Source organism: Triticum urartu, chromosome 5A (genome assembly GCF_056163025.1).
Source record: "Triticum urartu cultivar PI428250 chromosome 5A, HENAU_Tu73, whole genome shotgun sequence".
Taxonomy (NCBI): Eukaryota; Viridiplantae; Streptophyta; class Magnoliopsida; order Poales; family Poaceae; genus Triticum; species Triticum urartu.
In genome coordinates, this window is record NC_141877.1 from 94862840 (window position 1) to 94881788 (window position 18949).

Genomic DNA, 18949 nt, shown 5'->3' on the forward strand with positions numbered 1-18949 from the left:
ATCAAGCCTCGGTTGATCGAGCCTCTGGAGCGCTCGGCTGGCTGCTGGCTCGACGAGCCGCCAGCCGTCCTCTGGAGTCTGCGCATGACTCCAAACAAGTCAACCGGCTTCACGGCTATCTTCCTCGTCTACGGTACCAAAGCCGTCATCCCAACGGACATAGAGTTCGACTCCCCACGAGTCACCATATACACCAAGGAGGAAGCAGAAGAAGCACGGCAAGATGGCGTCGATTTGCTGGAAGAGGGCCGGCTGCTGGCACTCAGCCGGTCCAGCATCTACCAGCAGAGCCTGCGCCGATACCACAACAGGAAGGTCAGGCCAAGATCTTTCCAACAAGGCCTCCTTGTGCTCCGCCTGATACAGCGAACAGCCGGCCAGCACAAGCTGTCGCCGCCTTGGGAGGGCCCTTTCATCATCAGCAAAGTACTAGGCAACGATTCCTACTACCTGATCGACGCTCAGAAGCCCCGAGCACGCAAGAGGGACGACTCTGGCAAGGAGACATAGCGGCCATGGAACACAAATCTTCTCCGAAGATTTTACAGTTGATGCAGTATGTACCACGCTACCTTTTGTATGAAAATACCAAGACTTCGGGCCCCCCGAGACGAGCTCGGGGACTGCCCTCTTTTGTCTGTATGATAAAAATTATGCCTACAAGTATGTTACTCTTTATCATGCCGCTTGGCACCGGGCTCGACAAGTCGGCCTGAGGACTTGCCGCCTTGCACTATGAAATGCTTCCTGCAGTCGGACAAGTAGTGTGTAAACGCCTAAGCCATCTCCTGCCAGAAGCCGCAGCTCGCAGAGCGACTGTACGGTGGGAAGCAGTAAGGTAGAATGGGCATTCGCCTGAAAAATGGCTAAGGACCCAAAGCATAAAACATAGCTCAAGACGGCTTCCAAGCCCTTCTCACAAACTGACTCTCGGACAGTCGGATTGTCGTTTTCTATCCAACTTGCTCAAACAATCTTGAAATCGGCTAAGTACTTGCTTTCCCAAAGTAGCCTAGCACTTGATCCAGCAACAGTCTGGAGAGCGGCTGTCCGATTGGCAAGGCAGGCAACTAGGAGAAAGCGGCAAAGGAAAACAGCCAAAAGAACAATGAGCAAGAAAAGATAGACATATATATATATATAACATAGGCCCTTGGCGAATTGTCGAATAAAGGTTCAAAATACACCCCGCGGGTGGAATTGTGCGAATTAACAAGTTCTTCAAAAGACTACTGAAGCAGATAAAACAAAAGACACAGCGGCAGCTTAGGAGGCGGCAGACGGAGTCGGCGGGTCGGAGGAGGCGCCGGCGTCAGTCGTCGGGGCGGTCGGCCGGCTAGTCTCGGCTTGATCGCCTCCGGCAGCAGTCGGATCGGTCGCACGCGGCTCGTTGCTGGAGGCGCGGTCGGGCTGAGGCTGGCCATCTGCTCCGTCTTCTGGTGCCTCCGCCTCGCCCCCTTCCTCCGCCTCATCCTCCTCCTCGACGCTGGAGCCGATCACCTCCGCCGAGTCTTCGCCATAGTCTGGGTTCATCCCAAACCACTCCAGCGGGACCTCCTCGCCATCTTCAGACCGCTCGGGGACGAAGATGCTTGTGTCGGTGTAGTCGGCGATCGCCGCAGCATGCTTGATGAGGGCGTCTTCCGCAGCCGCCAGCTCCGGCTGGGCCTCCGACCGAAGCGTGGCCAACCGCTCTAGATCCAGCCCCGGGTACCACGCCTTGACGAACTCCAAGGCCCGGCGCTCTCCAGCCCGGGCCGAAGAGCCCTTCCAGGCCTCGAGGCGACCAGCCGCGACCTCCAACCAGTTGGCCGTCAGGCTGGGGGTGCGCGGAGCCTGCATATCCAGCCAAAGGGCGGAGATCGCCTGGGCACCGATGCGCTGAAGCCGGCGCAGCATCCGGTGAGCCGGCCGAAGGCGAGCCTCGATACTCAAGATGTGCTCATCAAGAGTTCGGGGGGCATCAGCGGCGATATCTGCGCCCTCCGCCCTCCGACTTGCACGATCGGCCTCGATGGCTTGGATAGCGGCCTGAGAGTACCCAAGGAAGAAGTCTGCAAAAGACACGAAGAAACAAAAAAGCGAGTCAAAAACCAGGAGTCGGCACGACCTAGGTCGGCGGCTCAAAGAAAGAAAACAAAGAGACTCACCATCAACGATGTCTTCGATCTCGTGGAAGCCGGAGGACAGCATCGCCTCCTTGTCAGACCAGGAAGAGCGCTCGCTCGCGAACTCGGCCAGGAGGGCGGCCTCCGTCTCCTCCGCCTCCCTCTGCGACTTCGCGAGCAGCCCCTTCTGCTCTGCCAACTGAGTGGTCAGCAGATCGCACTCCGCGGCGAGCTTGCTGCACTCCTCCCCTTTGGTGAGCAGGGCGGAGTTGGCTTCGCTCAGCTGCTGTTGAAGAGCAGCGTTGGCCCCTAAAGGAAAGAAAGAAAGATAGCAGTCGTCAATAAAGTAGGTCGCCGGGGAGATCCGGCCCGACTGCTCAGCAGTCGGCCCAAATCTCGGGGACTACAGCCCACGGGTGCGCTAGTGCGCCCCGCCAGAGAAGAGAAAAAGGAGGAGGACTTACTCCGGCTCTCCGCCAAGTCAGCGGTCCGCTTGCCCAACTCTTCAAAATTACGGTTGAAGGTGGTGACGCGGAGGTTGTGGTAGTCCTGCAACAAGCATTTCAGACAAAGTTAGTACCCAGAAGTTCATCAAATTGGAGTTCCGAACCGCCTGCTTAGCAGCCGACCCGAAACTCGGGGACTACACCCAGTGGGTGCGCTGGCATGCCCCCACAGAGAGGAACAAGAAAAATAAAGGCCCAAAGAAAAGACATACCCGGACGGCCACCCGCGACGCCAGGAACGCCTCGGTGCAGCTCTGGAGGGCGTCGCCCTCAGTGCGGAGCTTCGCCTGGACGTCTAGGAGCGCCCGGTTCAGCGGCCCTGTGCCGCCTCCCCGTACCCACCCAACCGGTGCGGCGCTCGTCGCCATCTGGAGCCGCGGAGCTGGCGGTGCCGGCCTCCAGGGGGCGGGGTGCCGAAGTCGCCTTCCAGACGACGGCGCGCTGGCGAGCCGACCTGGAGGAGTACCCTCGCCACAGCCTCTTCTTCGGTCGGCGGCACCAAAGGGTCCGCTGGCTGCTCGCCTCGCACGCCTTCGGACGGCGGTGGAGGCGGCGGCGGAACGTTCGCGCCCGGAGTAGAGGGCTCGCCGCCTTCCCTCTCCTCGACGAGGTTCTCCCCACCGGCTCCTCTAGTCTACCCCGTGAACTCCGGCGGCGGCGGCGCAGAGTTCAGCGGGGTAACAAGCAGGGCCGCCTGGCGGCGTGCGGCTTCCTCAGCCCGCTGCTTCGCCGCGGCGGCGGCTTCGGCCTCCGCTAGTTTTTTCTTGGCGGAGGCCTCCGCCCTGTCAGCCTTCGGCTTCTCCAGGCGAAGGGGTTCTTCTTCATTGCGCTTCTCCTGCGCATTCCACTCTGTCGCTTCCCGGAGGTCGGCAGCGGGGTCTATCCGCCGAGTGGTGGCAGGCGTCCCCGCTGACCCCATGACGGAGGCGGCGGCGACCCGCTCAAGAGAGAGGGGAGCCCTGAAGAAAGAAGGGTGAGCAGAGACTCAGACAAAACACGAAGAAAGAATAAACTTTGAAGTCAGAATACTTACGCGGAGACCAACGACGGCTTCTTCACTTCCTTACGGAAGCGGATGGCCTTCGCGGCTGCCTCGTCCCGCCGGGTCGCCACAGCCGAGCCCTTGGGCTTCTTCGTCCGGCTGCCAAACAAAGTCGGCGCAGCCCGGCGCTTCTTCCCGCCGCCTGGAGCGCCCGATGCGGCAGAAGAGCCCGCACCTGGCTGGCTGGCTCCTGGCCGATGGTGAGGGGCGACTCCTCCCTCGGCGTCGTCTTCAGGCCAGTCGGCAAAGGTAGCCGAGGGCCTGAAGTCGCCTGTCGTTCCCCCTCCTTCCTCGGCGTCGTCTTCCAGAGCCGCCGCCCCCAGATCGGGGTCGTCGACGTCGCTCTCCACCCGATCGGCGGCGAACTCACGAGCTGGCCCCAAGGTGCCGGCTGGTGGGTGAAGAAGGGGATTCTAACCAAAAAGCAGACTGATTAAAACAAGACTCGGCAAGAAGAAGACAATCTAAAGAAAAGAGAGGCGACTCACCACGGGCGGGGGGTTGGCGCGGGAGTATGGCTCCTTGCCGAATCGCCAGTCCTCCGGGAGCCTGCTGTCCGAGAGGTAGTTCACCATCAGGGGCACCTCTTCGTGAGGCATGTCCTTGGTGCACATCCGACTCGGGTCGCGACCCCCGCTCATCTGGCATATCAGGTGAGGGCGGCCTTGGAGTGGGAGAACTCGGCGCGAGACGAAGGCGGCCAGCAGGTCTGGGCCAGTCAGACCCTTCGACTGCGTCAGCACTCGGAGTTGCGTGATGGCGCCGGCTCCCGCAGGCGTCAGCGACCTAGCCCGGTACGACCAGTTGGGCAGTCTGCCAGCCGGCGGGCCGGCTTCGAAAGCCGGCAGATTAACCCAGTCGCCCCTCGTGGCGACGTTCCTGACGTAGAAGTAGGACCGCTGCCACATCTTCACCGACTTCAGCAGCGAGATGGAGGGGAAGTGGTTGTCGGCTCCTATCCTTCGCACAGCGATGAAGGCGCCGCACTGAGCCGGCACGCCCGCAGCCTGGGTGCCGAGCTTGGTGAAGAAGAACTCCCCCAGAGCTCGAGGGTGGGGAGGACTACAAGGAAGCCCTCGCACAGAGCCACGAAGGCGGACAGCAGCACCACCATGTTGGGGGTGAGGTGGTGCGGCTGGAGTCCATAAAAACTCCATGAACGACCGGAAGAAGCTTCTCGCTGGCAGCCCCAGCCCGCGTAGGCAGTGCGAGCGGAAGATGACCCGCTCGCCCTCCCGCGGGGTGGGGGAAATCTCCCCCTCTGGAGCGAGACGCACCTGCACGCAATCCTCGCCGGGAAGCCGACGGGTCTGGCGGAGGAACTCGATATGGTCTTCGTGGACCTCGGAGCCGTCCCAGGTGCCGGAGCGCACTGGGGGAGGCGCGGCAGCGGAGGAAGAGCTCATCGCGAAACTGTTGTCGCGGCGTTCGCCGGAGCTTGGGCGTGCGGCAAGACGAAGAAGAGAAGAGGAAGCAGGGGAGCGAGGAGCTGCGAGGAGGAAGAAGCGAGGGGTAGTGGGAAGGAGGGGCGCGCGTGCCCCCCTCTTCCCCCTACTTATAGCCCTATGGGCTGCGAAGCCGAGGGGGTGGACGTGGGGATTTACTATGCCTGGCCCTCTCCTACCACATACACAGCTCAAGGAGCAACCGTGTAAACACTTGACCATAGTGATCATGCGGAGACCCCGCAGAGCAGCAGTAGGGGTATTATCTCCCCGGAGAGACCAGAAGCTGGGTAAGATTCGCCGGCGTGCATGTCTTCGCCTCATCCCGTTTCCAGGCACCGGCGACGTTCTACTCGCCCCCACCATGATAAGCCATCCGTTGGCATATGTCGCACCAAACCCCCGACATGTTTCCTTTGAAGATAATCATAGGAGAGCTTTTCATGAGTAGTTGAGAGCGTTTCATGTGGACTTTCAAGTTCTTCGTACTTAACATGAAGTCTTTTAATGTCTTCAATTAAGCACTGAGTTCGAGTCATTTCCGCGTCCAACAAGTCATTGCTTTTGTCTAGCAACTTTTGAATATGTTCCATAGCATTTTGTTGTTCTGTAGCAATTTTTGCAAGTGTTCTTTAGCTAGGTGTAGATTCACGTTCAAAGTCATCTTCACTTGAAGTTGAAGGTAAGCATCATGTGAGTTTACCTTGGCACCATGTGCCATGAAACAGCAGGTAGGAGAAGATGGATTAGGTTCGGGAGTCATTGTTTTTGAAAGTGCTAGTGACCGACTAGAGGGGAGGGGGTGAATAGGTGATTTTTATGGAAGTCTTCAAAACATGTAAGTTTCGAAGACAAGCGATAGAAATAAACCTAGTACCATGCAGCGGAAGGTAGACTACACTAGGCAAACCATAGTCACGTATTCAATGAAGTGAAAGCACAATGACTAATAGAAGCTAGGCAGTAAGGATCAGGTAGGAAGATATTGAGAAGCCAATCAGTACACGTAATCACTTAGTGAAGTCGAATGGTGATGCTATCGTACAATGAGTTCACAAGAACCAACAGTAAGTAAAGGGAAGGGAAGGATGAAAACAGTGACTCGTTGAAGATAATGATTTGTTGGACCAGTTCCAGTTGCTGTGACAACTGTACGTCTGGTTAGGGAGGCTGAGATTCAACTCAGAAGACCTCGTCTTCACCTTATTCCCCTTGAGCTAAGGACACCCAGTCCTCGCCCAATCACTCTGGTAAGTCTTCAAGGTAGACTTCCAAACCTTCACAGACTTTGTTCACCGGCGATCCACAATGACTCTTGGATGCTCAAAACGCGACGCCTAACCGGCTGGAGGATTCACAGTCCTCAAGTGTAATAAGTCTTCAGATCACACAGACAAGAAGACTTAAGTGATGCCTAACACTCTTTGGCTCTGGGTGGTTAGGGCTTTATCCTCTCAAGGAATTCTCTCTCAAAGGCTTCGAGGTGGGTTGCTCTCAAACGACAAAAGCCGTACTTTAACTTTGAGTAGCCAATCGTTTATGGTTGTAGGGGGTGGGCTATTTATAGCCACTAGGCAACCTGACCTGATTTGTCCGAAATGACCCTGGGTCACTAAGGAACTGACACGTGTTCCAACGGCCAGATTTCAAACACACATGCCAACTTTTCTTGGGCTACAAGCAAAGCTGACTTGTCCAACTCTGAACAAGATTCGCTCTCATAGTCTTCACTCGAAGACATAGGATTTTGGTTAAGCATCACTCAGTCATTCTGACTGGTTCTCTTGGACCCCACTTAACAGTACGGTGGTTCCTATGACTCAACAAAGAAGAAAAAGAACTACGAAAGGTCTAAGTCTTCGCACTCCATAGTCTTCATGCGATGTCTTCTCTTGTCATAGACTTCAATGTGAATGTCTTCACATACCACCTTTGACTTCAATGTCTTCATACATTTTTAGGGGTCATCTCTGGTAGGAAAACCGAATCAATGAGGGACATCTACCTGTGTTATCCTGCAATTTTCACAAACACATTAGTCCCTCAACTAGGTTTGTCGTCAATACTCCAAAACCAACTAGGGGTGGCACTAGATGCACTTACAATCTCCCCCTTTTTGGTGATTGATGACAAACTAGTTGAAGTTTTCAACGGGGAATATAATATGTGAAATTGTAAAGGATAAGGAATTGTCTTCATAAGTTGCAAGGGCTCCCCCTGAAGATGTGCATATAAGTAATTTGCTTTTGGAATGCAAATGCACATGGCAGGTTGTACTTGTGGAGATCCTCTTCAACTTATGATGACAATTCATCATGCATGAAAAGTATGTGAAGATAATGACATGCATAATGAAAAATGGATGTCTGCAAAATGATCTAAGTGCGGAATTTATCATTGCACATGCGGAATTTATCATCGCATCACAGAATAGCAAATAAGTAGCAGACGACCATCGAGATTAAGTGTTACAACTCAAAGAACCAAATGTATCAAAACGAGAGTTGTAAACACTAGGCAAAACATAAAATAACCGCCCATATGGACCCGTTTGAAGACTATCAAACTCATATGCTTCTCCCCCTTCTGTCAGTAAGGACCAAAAAGGTTTGAAGACATAGAGCATCTACTCGTTCCCATGAGGAGTAGACGAAGCAGCAAGGTCGTCAGTGGTGTTCGGCGGTGCAGAAGAACTCAGAGCAGTGTCGATGCATGCAGAAGTAGGGGGCGGTGAAGTGGCATCATCTTCGTCCTCGATCACTCTGGTATTCATAGTTGCCGCAGAGGAAGAGAACTCAGAGTCTTCAAGAGAAGGAGTTCGTCGCAGCATAGTCCTTCGGGGAGGTGTGGAGTCAAACTTGAAATGTTCAGAGAAGCCATCCTCTTGAAGATCATCCTCAGAACACATAAGCGTCAGCCCTTTCCATGTACGCCGACAGGTTTCATGGGCAACAAAGGCATTCTTGGTGGCAAGATTTCGAATGCGGTTGACATCCACCAAGAGGCTTTGCATTTGGCGCTTCAGCCAGTCATGATGCCTATCCTGTTTCTGATGAAGAGCTACTAGAAGCTCTCGGTCATTGAGAACATGAGATCGCTTCTTGGGCCGTTGGGCAATGGTGCTTTCAGTGGCTTCAGTGAGGGCACGATGAGGTGCACGTGTAGTACCAGCCAGAGGATAAACACGAGTGACTGCTTCAACTCCTTCAATGTTCTGAGAGAAACTTTGATGCTCAGCATTCTGAAGACTAAGAGGCTCCTTGGCAGGCTCTGGATAAATGGCTTCAACGGACATATCCACGTCAGGCAGAAAGATCCGATGATTGCGAGCAGATGGCTGATATGAGACAGCTGAGTGGAGTTTAATCAGCCGCATTATCCATGGAGCGTAGAACTTCAAGCCAAAAAGATCAGATCCTGATGCAGCAAGTTGGCCGATGAAGAAGTCTTGTGCGTTGAAGCATTTGCCATGAAGAATATAGAAGACCAAAGTCTTCATTGCACCTTCCAGCTTTGCATGTCGAGAATGTCCTTTGATGGGCCAGAGAGTTCGCCTTATAATGTGATAGATAGTCCATGGAAGATACTCAAGGTCTTCAACAAAGAACTCCTTAGGATATGCAGCATCTGGAGGCAAAGGCTTCATCATACTGAGCATCTGACTCATGTTCAGTTCAGGCTTCTGAAAGATGCTCTCCATAGCTTCACTGTGAAGCTGACAGCCAGGTTCATAGAGATCTCCAGGAGTGGGCAGACCAGTGAGCTCAATGAGATCAAAGGCTTTGGCTTCGTGATGAACATTTCCAGTCATCCACTCAAGGACCCAAGTCTTCGGATCTCTGTTGTAGCCTCGTATGTGAAGAGTGGCATAAAATTGGAGCAGCAACTCTTCGTTCCAGTGCTCTTGGTCGGTGACGAAGGGCAACAATCCAGCCACTTTGAAGCAATCCAGAGCTTCTTCCAAGCAGGGCAGACCAATTGCTTCGGTGTCAAGACGCATATGAGGGAAGATGCGACCTTGATTGTACAGAATGCATGAGTAATAACTTTGCTGCGGATAGCTCCAGAACCGATCAGAAGATATTCTTTCCCTTGAGTAGGGGTTCTTGGCGCTATTGAAGAAGGTGTTGTCTGCTTTGAAGCCGTTGACATTAAAGGATCCAGGTGCTGATGCAGGACCTAGAAACCTGGGCAATCTTGCAATTGGCTTCTGTACCTGAGGCCTGTGCTCAACATGATAATCAAACTGAGGACCAGCAGCAGGTGCAGGAATAGGAGCATTGGCAGAGGCGTTGGGCTGCACAACAGAGGCTTCAGGAGCAGTTGCATCAATGGTTTCATTGACTTCTGGCATTGGTGCAGGCTCTACATTTGCTTCAGCCATGACAACGTCATTGGCTTCATTTGTGTTGGTGGTGGCAGCCTCAAGATTTTCCACCTCCACTTGATGAGCTGGAGGGTCGGGCACAGACACGTTCTCCTCGAGAACAGCTTCTTCAGTAGTTGGGGGAGTAGGGACATGTTCTTCTTCTTGGGTGTCGTTGGCTGATGCAGCCGGAATGTCTTCAGCAGCTTTAGCCTCAGACTCGGAGACATTCATAGTAGGAGTGGCATATGGAAACACTTGACGTGCAATAGATTGGTGGGGCACTTCTCCTTCTGGAACGCTCGAAAGAGGGACTTGAGACCTTGGTCCTTTGCAAAGCCTGCGTAACGCTGGCGACGCCTCTAGAGATGGAGTTGGCTGGGCCTCAAAGTCATCTTCTTCTTCCTGCCGGGGTGGTGTGACTTGTTGTTGTGGGTGATCAGCCCATGATGCATCCTGAGCAATTGGCGTCAGAGGATGACCAATGCTGATGAGTTCGCTATGCGTAAGCACAGGCGATGATACCTGTTGGTTCTCGATCTGAGGAAGAACTACATCATCTTCAACATTGTCATGGGGACCAATGTCTTCAGCAGCGGTGGGATCAACTGCTGGAATGTCTTCAGCTGTATGAGCCTCTGTGGAAGCAGGCTCATGGACAATCAGTTAGCGGTCTTGGTGTGTAGATGCAGGGCGAACCATTGAGATAGGTTCAACAACTAAGGGCTCTGTGGGAGCAGCCCGTTCCTTCTTGGTCTTCCGCTTCTTCTTGGAGGGAGCAGCATCAGAGGCTTCAGGATGTTTCCTCTTTCTGGCTTCAGCCTCAGCAGTCCTCGTCTTCTTCAGTTCTGAAGCGGTTGACCTGGCCTTTGGCTTCGAGCCAGTCATGCTGGCTGGGAAGACAATGGGATGTGCTTCCTACCTTGGTGCATCGGGTTCGGCCACAGCGGGCTTCTTCTTCTTCTTTGCAGCCATCCTGGGGTCGATGCCAGGACGACCAAGGGCCTTGCGCTTCTCAGCCTCATTGTAGGCTTGCACACACTTGTCAGCCAGGCTCTTCATGCGCTCACGAGAACCTTGAGCTTCTTCACGCTTCTTGAGAAAGGCTTCTTTGAGCTCGTGCAACATGATCTTGAAGTTCTTGACCTCTTGCACGCTGAGCTTGGCCATATGCTTCTTGAACTGAGCTTTCTCAAAGTCGATCTTTTGCTTCAGTTCAACGATGCGCTGAGCTAAAGCTAGCTCTGAAGCAATGTCGCCATGGAAGTCAACACTGAGGCCAATCGGAAGTTGCAGATCTTCAAAGCTGAGGTTGGGCGTGTCAAACCACTCATCAATGAAGTTATGGATGATTGCCATGTCAAAGAGAGGCAAATCATTGAAGATTTCAGCTTCTTCTTTGCTCTTGATCAGTTGCTCAAGAGCGTCATCTGCTAGATCTTCATCGCTGGACAGATCAATGGCGTCGTTGCACAGAATAGCAGTAGCAGTCTGTTCTTGGCTGGTGTGTTGCAGAGGCATCTTGACTTTCGAGGGCTTGGAGATGCGTGACAAATCTTCAGACTGCACACTATCTTCAGGAGGTGCAGTAAACAGTGGCTTCGCCCGTGATATTTTTGGTGCTGAGGCAGGCTTTGAAGCTTTAGGCTGCTTCAGTTTCTTTGGCTTCGGCGGTGCAGGCGCTTCATCAGATTCAGCGTCATCTGCAGGCTCATCCACGACTGTCCCTTGAACCATGATATGAGTGATAAGACCGTCCAAGTTGTAGAAGGGCCCAACAAGATTGGGTTCAGCTTCGCGGGTGCCATCGGCACGGGGAGCAGAGGAACCAGGGTTGAAGTCTAGTCCCAATGACTTCTTGTTCTGCTTCGCCGAATTCTGGGCAAACTGGAAGTTGCGCTTGAACAGATTGTTGTCACGACACCATAGCAATGACGATGGGTCAGCATCCGCAGGCTGTGGTCCACGGACCATGCAGGGATAGAAGCCTTGTTCAATGGCTTCATCTCTGGACCTGGGTTGAAGATTTCTGTATAGGATGTCTCCCCATGGTCACTTGATGGCATTCTTCTCAGCATATTCCTTGGTCACAAACCTGTACTTGAACCACTGTTCTGCCCAATATCGTCGAATCCATTGGATTCGTGTCTTGCGCTGATTGTTATCCTCTTCTGGATCTGTCTTGTACAGCTCTGAGAGGTCATCGGGCAGATCTCTTGATGTTTCACCTCGACACTTTCTACCACCCTTCCTTGCTGATTTCTCTGCAGCCATGAAGTTTAAACTGAATGGCATCAATACGTTCAAAGGCTTCAAAGGCTTTCGCTTGCTGGACAAACAGGAACTGGCTTCGGGAGAATTTATATGATGCTGTAAGAATTCTGCAAATGAATGCAGACTATGAGAACCAAGGGATTCTCCCATGGACATGTACATGTGACAACATTAAGGTGCGAGGGAAGGGGAAGAGGTCATATGCATTCTCAGAAGATTTTGAAGATAAATAAGTTTAGAAGACATTGACCTCATCATGCGAAGACATTCACTCATAGTTAAGGAGTTGGTTCCAGATTTGTACGAATCCACGGATTAGTACAAGTGAGGAATCTAGCTACTTTGTGAAGCATAAGTGAACATACTAGGCATATTATGAGATGCAGTATGAAATAGATCCAACTTGTGTGAACAGAAACTGCTTGTGGTACAAAGTGACGAATCTATAGGATCAAAGGGGCCGTAAAAAGGAAGTTTTATTTACCACACGAAGAACTGCTAGACGGAGTGGTAGAGGAGGCCAAGCAGTTCGATCGCCCGTGCCCTAACTTGGCGACGGAGGACACCTACAACGGCGGCGGAGAAGATGATGTCCGTGGCCAGTGTGAAGACGGCATCGGAGAGGTCGCGATAGCTAAGCGCTTCGTCGCCGGTGTCGTCGAGGGCTAGCGGTGGCGCTAGGGTTTGAGCGAGAGTGGAAGAAAGGATAATGACTGTGGTGAGGCGTGTATTTATAGGGACAGGGATGACCCAGTGTTATTACACAGGTGCCCCTGGCGCTTCACATCTGAGGGACACGTGGCCATCATGCAACATATCGGAGGTTGTTCCACGTTCCCACGCATGCCTAGATTGTCGGGTGGTCGTTCCTACTTCTTCGGGTTTCATGTGAAGGAATTAGCATTGAAAACAGACTTAATGTTTGTCTCTATATCTTCTGATGACAAGGACGCAGAGAAGACATTCGACAGTTTCAAAAGAATGCATATGATTTGGAGAGATAGAGTTTGAGATAGAAAGCATAAAGAGGTTAGGGTCCGATCACATTCACTTAGTTCAAAAGATTCAACAAGAAGACATAGCTATAAGTGAATGCTGTAGAGGATAGAACATTAGTATATATATGTATATATATATGTGAAAAAGACAATCAAACCAACATAGTGAAGATAATCATGAGGACAAGTTGAGAATGAAGACAAACAAAATGTGAAGACATAGCAAATGTAACGCCATGGGTAAAACACTTCAAACAGAAGAATTTGGTGGTGGCGTTACCCACCGTATAGGAAGTATTAGACCCAGACATGGCGCACAATTATCGTGGCGCTCCGAAGTCAAATTCCACATTAATGTATTCACACTTAGAATGTATGTCTTCATTGATTGAAGATATACTTTACTTCGTGTGTGGCACATCTAAGTCATCAATATGCATAAGTGTTAGGATGTGTGCCTGATCACAGGACATTTGAGGATTCCAAGATATCTAGCTCACACCTTAACTTGCAAAATCTCTTCTCATCCAAGGGCTTGGTGAAGATATCTGCCAATTGCTCTTCAGTGTTGACGTGTATGATATCAATATCTTCCTTCACAACATGATCTCTGAGAAAGTGATGACGAATTTCAATGTGCTTTGTCTTTGAGTGCTGAACTGGGTTGTTGGCAATCTTGATGGCGCTTTCATTGTCGCAGTAGAGTGGCACTTGCTTCAGATGAATGCCATAGTCTTTGAGTGTTTGCTTCATCCACAGAAGTTGAGCGCAGCAAGATCCAGTAGCAATGTATTCAGATTCAGCAGTGGATAGAGATACACAGTTCTGCTTCTTTGAAGACCAACATACAAGTGATCGTCCCAGAAAATGACATGTGCCTGATGTAGACTTGCGATCCACCTTGTCACCAGCATAATCAGCATCCGAGAATCCAACCAGATCAAACTCTGAGCCCTTTGGATACCATAATCCTAGAGTTGGGGTGTAAGCCAAATATCGAAGAATTCGCTTCACAGCTAAGTGATGCGATTCCTTTGGTGCCGCTTGGAATCGAGCACACATGCAAACACTAAGCATAATTATCTGGCCTAGATGCACATAGATAAATTAAAGAACCAATCATGGAGCGGTATACCTTTTGATCAAACTCTTTACCATTGTCGTCGGGACCCAGATGATGTTTGGCTGGCATTGGCGTCGTGAAGCCTTTGCAGTCTTGCATACCAAACTTCTTGAGGCAATCTTTGAGATACTTCTCTTGAGATATAAAGATGCCGTTGCATTGCTGACGTATTTGAAGACCAAGGAAGAACTTCAGCTCACCCATCATGGACATATGATATTGCTCTTGCATCATATATCCAAACTCTTCACTATATTTCTGATTGGTGCAGCCGAAGATAATGTCATCCACATATATTTGGCACACAAACAGTTCACCATCATATGTCTTCGTGAAGAGAGTGGGGTCGAGGGAACCAGATTTGAAGCCTTTGCTCTTCAGGAAGTCTTTGAGTGTGTCATACCAATCCCGAGGGGCTTGTTTGAGGCCATACAGTGCCTTGTTGAGCTTGTACACCATGTCAGGATGTTTTGGATCTTCAAAGCCAGGCGGTTGTGCAACATACACTTCTTCTTCAATCTTGCCATTAAGAAAAGCGCTCTTCACATCCATTTTATATAGAAGTATGTTATGATGATTTGCATAGGCCAACAGTATGCGTATGGCTTCAAGTCTAGCCACAGGAGCAAATGTTTCATTGAAGTCAATCCCTTCAACTTGAGTGTATCCTTGAGCAACAAGACGAGCTTTGTTTCTGACAACTTGACCATGCTCATCTTGCTTGTTGCGATATATCCATTTGGTGCCTATTATATTGTGCTTCCGAGGATCAGGATGCTTAACCAGTTCCCATACATTAGTTAGCTCAAACTGTTGAAGCTCTTCTTGGATAGCTTGAATCCATTCAGGTTCCATGAAGGCTTCTTCAACTTTCTTGGCTTCAGTTATTGAGACGAATGCGAAGTGCCCACAGAAATTTGCTAGCTGTGTTTCCCTTGAACGAGTGAGTGGACCTGGTGCATTGATGCTATCAATTATTCTCTCAATTTGTACTTCATTTGCAACATGGGTATGTATAGGACGAAGATTTTGCTCTTGCTGATCATTGTCATTGTTAGAGGGATTGTCTTCAGGCTGAGCATTGTCTTCAGGTTGATCAGGTGCGGAGATGATAAGTTCCTCTTCAGGTTGAGCTTCAAAAGGTATGATTTCTCCAGTTCCCATAAGTTTGATTGATTCACTGGATGGAACTTCATCTAGCACATTTGGCAGGTGCTCTCTTTGTGAGCCGTTAGTCTCATCGAACCGCACATCCACTGTTTCAACCACTTTATAATGAAAGAGATTGAAAACTCTGTAGGAGTGCGAATCCTTTCCATATCCAAGCATAAAACCCTCATGTGATTTTGGTGCAAATTTTGAAGTGTGATGTGGATCCTTGATCCAGCACCTGGCGCCAAATACTCTGAAGTAACTGACATTTGGCTTCTTTCCAGTAAGGAGCTCATAGGATGTCTTGTTCAGAAGCTTGTGAAGATAAACACGGTTGATGATATGGCATGCAGTGTCAATGGCTTCAGGCCAGAATTTTCTTGGAGTCTTGTATTCATCAAGCATCGTCCGAGCCATCTCAATAAGTGTTCTGTTCTTTGCGTTCAACGATGCCATTCTGCTGTGGCGTGTACGGAGCTGAGAATTCATGTGTGATGCCCAAAGTATCAAGATATGTATCTAGGTCAGTGTTCTTGAATTCAGTGCCATTGTCACTTCTGATGTGCTTTATCTTGGCGCCATAGTTGTTCATTGCTCGATTGGCGAAGCGTCTGAAGACATCCTGCACTTCAGTCTTGTAAAGGATTATATGCACCCAAGTATATCTTGAATAATCATCAACAATGACAAAGCCATAGAGACAAGCAGTAGTAGTAAGAGTTGAGTAATGAGTGGGACCGAAGAGATCCATGTGTAGCGGTTCGAAGGGTTGAGTCGTTGTCATGATTGTCTTCGAGGGATGCTTGGCTCTCATCATCTTTCCTGCTTCACAGGCACCGCATAAGTGATCCTTCTTGAACTTGACGCCCTCGATGCCTATGACATGCTTCTTCCTTGCAAGGGTGTGGAGGTTCCTCATGCCAACATGCCCTAGCCTTCGATGCCAGAGCCAGCATTCAGAAGCTTTTGCTAGAAGACATACTGCAAGTTGTGGTCCTGCTAAGAAATCTACCACGTACAAATCATCTTTCCGATACCCTTCAAACACTAGAGACTTGTCAGATTCCATTAGTACAAGGCAACGATATTTTCCAAACATCACAATCATGTTTAAATCGCAAAGCATTGAGACAGACATTAAGTTGAAACCAAGGGATTCAACAAGCATGACTTTATCCATGTGTTGATCCCTTGAGATTGCAACTCTACCTAGACCCAATACCTTGGTTTTACCAGTGTCAGCAAATGTGATGTGACTTTTGTCAGATGGACGTAAAGTTGAGTCCATGAGAAGGCTTCGCTTGCCAGTCATGTGATTTGTACACCCACTATCAATAATCCATTCTGAAGCAGCTGGTGTCGTACCCTACAGTGCAGTTAGGGGGATAGGCTTCACGAAGAGAATTGTGAAGCAAAAACATTTGATGAACCAGTGGATTATTAAAGCTTAGATCGAGATTAGGACTGATAGGTCAAGTTGCAAGTGATTCAGAAACAAAGTACATAGTAAGACCATTTGGGCATTTGATCTTGCGCCCTACAAGATGTTTAAGGTCCCCAGTAATAGTGTCAGACGATTTTGGTTTTCGGCTGGAGACCTTTCCCTGCAAAAGAGAGTTAAGCTTTCTTAGCCACCCACATCTTCAGGGGTGGCTTTGAAGCAATAAGTCTATGTGCAGCATCTGAGAACTTTGGCTTTGGAGCCCTAGCAAAAAAGTCTTGCAGGTGGACAGTAGTACTGATAAGAATAAGCAGAATAGTTCTTGGTCTTATGAACATGGCGGTTTGATGGACCACGCTCATATTCATAGGCCTGAGTATGGCTTCCCTGCAAAACATTTGCGTTAGTGTGACTCGGGTGAGTCCTCTGTCTGTATGAAGCCTTTGGACCGTATGAAGCCTGTGGTCTTGGGTTTGTCTTCTTCACTTGTGGTGTCATGATGACATTCATAGGGAGATTCTCCAAACACCTTTTCGGCACCCAAATCTTCTTCATGGGCGGTCCATTCCTGTAGTTAGTACCAATATACCTGGCAAACACTTCACCATTCTGATTCTTAAACAGTTTATAGTTTGCATCAAAGGATTCATCAATAACAATGGGGTTAGCACAAGTGAAGCCAGATAGGGTGGATGGATCTGCTGAAGGTTCCTTTGCAGCAACCCATGTGGTTTTGGGGTACTGCTCAGGTTTCCAGTAAGAGCCATCAGCATTCATTTTCCTTTCGAACCCAACACCCTCTTTCCTAGGGTTTCGGTTCAGGATCTGCCTTTTGAGGACATCACATAGTGTCTGATGCCCTTTGAGACTTCTGTACATCCCTGTTTCAAGAAGTGTCTTCAACCTAGCATTCTCATTAGCAATAGCAGTGGTATCCTCAGCAGAGGGGTTAGTTACCACATCAACAGTTGAAGATATTGCAATAGTAGCAGCAGTAGAACATTCAGCAACAGAAGTAGCGTTATCACGCTCAATACATTTAAGACATGGTGGTTCAAATCCTTCCTGAGCTGAACTGATCTGTTCGGCGCGAAGTGACTCGTTTTCCTTTTGAAGATCTTCATGAGCCGCTCTCAATTTCTCAAGATCTTGCTTCCTTTGAAGATAATCATAGGAAAGCCTTTCATGAGTTGTTGAGAGCGTTTCATGACGACTTTCAAGTTCCTCATACTTAACGTGAAGATTTTTTATGTCTTCAATTAAGGACTGAGATCGAGTCATTTCAGCGTCTAACAGATCATTGCTTTTGTCTAATAGTTTTTGAATGTGTTCCATAGCTTTCTGTTGTTCAGTTGCAATTTTAGCAAGCGTTTTGTAGCTGGGTTTGGAACCACAATCAGAGTCATCGTCACTAGATGTTTGATACTGAGTAGTGCGTGTGTTTACCTTGGCACCGCGTGCCATTAAGTAGTAGGAAGGAGCAGAGCAGTCCTTGTCATTTGCATCGTGTCGGTGATGAAGTCATGGTCTTCAGTGTTGAAGATGGACTTGGCAACATATGCTGTAGCCAGACTTGCAACGCCAGAATCGGACTCCTCCTCAGACTCCACCTCCGCCTCCTCAGAAGCGGACTCCTCCTCAGAGTCCATTTCCTTGCCAACAAACGCACGTGCCTTGCTAGATGAGCTCTTCTTGTGTGATGAAGACTTGGAGGAAGACTTGGAAGAAGATTTTGAGTATTTCTTCTTCTTCTTGTCGTCAGAGTCATACTCCTTGCTCTTCTTCTTCTTCTTCTTCTTCTTCTTCTTCTTCTTCTTCTTCTTCTTGTTCTCATTGTCCCACTGGGGACACTCAGAGATGTAGTGGCCAGGTTTCTTGCACTTGTGACATGTTCTCTTCTTGTAGTCATGAGCAGAAGCTTCATCATTCCTTGAGCTTGATCGTGAAGACTTTCTGAGGCCTTTCTTCTTGGTGAATTTTTGGAACTTCTTCACAAGCATAGCAAGCTCCCTTCCAATGTCTTCAGGATCATCAGAACTACTGTCAGATTCTTCTTCAGATGAGGAGACAGCCTTTGCCTTCAAGGCACGAGTTCGCCCATAGTTGGGACCGTAGATGTCTCTTTTCTCAGAAAGCTGAAATTCGTGTGTGTTGAGCCTCTCAAGTATGTCAGACGGATCGAGTTTCTTGAAATCAGGACGTTCTTGAATCATCAGGGCTAGGGTGTCAAACGAACTGTCAAGTGATCTCAGGAGTGTCTCGACGACTTCATGCTTAGTGATCTTAGTAGCGCCGAGGGATTGAAGCTCGTTTGTGATGTCAGTGAGTCGATCAAACGTGAGCTGGACATTCTCATTGTCATTTCTCTTGAAGCGGTTGAAGAGGTTGCGAAGGACACTGATTCTCTGATCTCTCTGGGTTGAGACGCCTTCGTTGACCTTGGATACCCAGTCCCAGACTAGCTTAGAAGTTTCCAAAGCACTCACGCGGCCAT